A 2486-nucleotide genomic window follows, 5' to 3' on the forward strand; every position below is an offset into this window, starting at 1 on the left:
GAGAGAGACAGAGAGGAAGAAAAAGAAAGAGGCAGAGATAGAGAAAGAGAGAGGCAGAAAGAGAGAGAGGGAAATAAATGATCTTCAGGGCAGATCATCCCAGGTCAGTCACGTTATTTGTTCCAAGGCTTGGAGGAGTAGTAGTGATATCAAGTGCCCTTTTATTTGTTTATTTGTTTCTTTTACTAAAGCTGGAAGGAACATAGCAGATAGCAAGCTTCTTAAGAAATTATACTGGGGCATCTGGGTCTCATAGTGGATAGAGCACTGGTCCTGGAGTCAGGAGGACCTGAGTTCAAAACATTTGACACATACTAGCTGTGTGACCCTGTGTGATCCGATTGCTTCAAACAAAAGAAAAAGAAAAAAGAAATGATGTTCACAATTCTGGAATCATGAGATACTGCCCTCCCAGAATAATAGGAAAGCATGGTACAGTGAAAAAACCATCGACCTTGGAGACAGAAGATCAGAGTCTAAGTCCCAGCTCCTCCCCCTTATAAAACAATACTCAAATCAAGTCTTCTGTATCTCAATTTTCTAATCTATAAAAAGAAATAATCAGACAAGATGACTTCTAGGGTTCGTTCTAGTTCTAAAATCCCAAGATTTATTCACATGATGTAAGCAAACTCGGGTCCTGGAAAGAGAGAGTCTGGGTTCAATACCAGCTCTGCTTATTACTTGTTTGACCCTAGGCAAGTCATTTAATTTTTCTGGACCTCAGTTTCCTCCTCTGGAAAGTGTGAGAGGTTTGAACTAGATGACCTGTAATGTTCACTTTGGATCTAAATCTGTGATCCTTTTTTTTTTTTTTTTTTAGGTTTTTGCAAGGCAATGGGGTTAAGTGGCTTGCCCAAGGCCACACAGCTAGGTAATTATTAAGTGTCTGAGACCGGATTTGAACCCAGGTACTCCTGACTCCAGGGCCGGTGCTTTATCCACTGTGCCACCTAGCCGCCCCTATCTGTGATCCTTTGATCCAGAATTTCATATATTGAATTCTCTTAAAGGGAGGTGTATATCTCTCTCTTCCAGGGCTATGGGGTTCAGATTCTCACTAGAAGAGAGGAAGCAGAATTTGCAAGGTCCTGGAGATTCTAAACCTCAAAGGTCCATATGGTTAGTATATATATATATATATATATATATATATATATATATATATATATATATATATATATATATATATACTAACCATATGGAACTTCCTCTCTGATGCCTGTGGACCCTTTTCAGCTCTCATGCTGGGAGACCACTGCGGAGTCTGGGGTTTGATTGGGTGTGACCTTTAACAAAGACCACCTCTTCTACAAAGCTGCTCTTTATGGACCCCTGGAGTGGCTGTTCCAAACCTGTCTCTCTGTATGCTGTAATACTTTCCCCCTGGGCAGGCCATTATCTGGAGTAAATTGCTTTCTTATATTATATTCTGTTATTGAAGTGAAACTCTTAAGTGTGTAAGGGCAAAGTATCTCAGCAGTTATTCCATGAATGTTCTTGCCCACTCCACCCCCATCCCTTCTTCTGCTCTCACTAGCATCAGGGACACCAGACACCAGAGTTTCTGTAAGACAGAAGAGTATTTTACCAAAGTCCATCTTCTTTATGGACCGGGTCTAAGGAGGTAGCTAATAAATAAAGTGATCCCCATGGCTCTTTGGCAATTGGTGCTTTCATTTCACACAAATCTGGTGATTTGTCAGAGGAATAACAATCAAGAAAGGGAAGCAAATGCTAGGATCTGAAACCCAGTTCATGTGCTTTCCATTTCACTATGATATATTTCTTTTATTTCTCAAATGTAAATTAGAGGGATGCCTGTCCCAAAGGAGTTTATACCAAGAATTTTTAAAAGGATTCATTATTTTAAAGAAGTTGCTAAGTGGCTTTCCAGAGCTCTTAAAACAGATTCAATTAAATTTGACAGCAAAACATACTCCTTTCTCTGGGTGGAGATATGCTGGGTGAGTAGGGTAGACTGAGGCCTACATTGTTCAACCTAGCCAATGTATTGATTTGCTTTGTTTGAATATTTATTTTTAGATGGGAGGATCCTATGATGGTGGAGACCATGTATTTGGGAAGAGAGAGTGATATTTTTTTTTAGGATTTTGCAAGGCAAATGGGGTCAAGTAGCTTGCCCAAGGCCACACAGCTAGGTAATTAAGTGTCTGAGGTTGGATTTAAACTCAGGTATTCCTGACTCCAGGGCCGGTGCTCTATCCACTGTGCCACCTAGCTGCCCCTAGACAGTGATATTTTTAAATGCATTAATAAAACATAAAAGTTTAAAAAAATCAGAGTTCAATTTATAAAATTGAGATTAGACTGAAATTTTCAGGGGGAAAATGACTTTTGTGTGAGTGTAGCATGGGAGATACTTGTATAGACTGAGCCAGTCTCTGTACACATGGGGCTGCCAAAGGTCTCAGCTGTTACTGTTGGGAACAGGTGGTATAAATCAATACCTCTGCAGACTCACT

The sequence above is a fragment of the Macrotis lagotis genome, chromosome 1 (assembly GCF_037893015.1).
Source record: "Macrotis lagotis isolate mMagLag1 chromosome 1, bilby.v1.9.chrom.fasta, whole genome shotgun sequence".
NCBI lineage: Eukaryota > Metazoa > Chordata > Mammalia > Peramelemorphia > Peramelidae > Macrotis > Macrotis lagotis.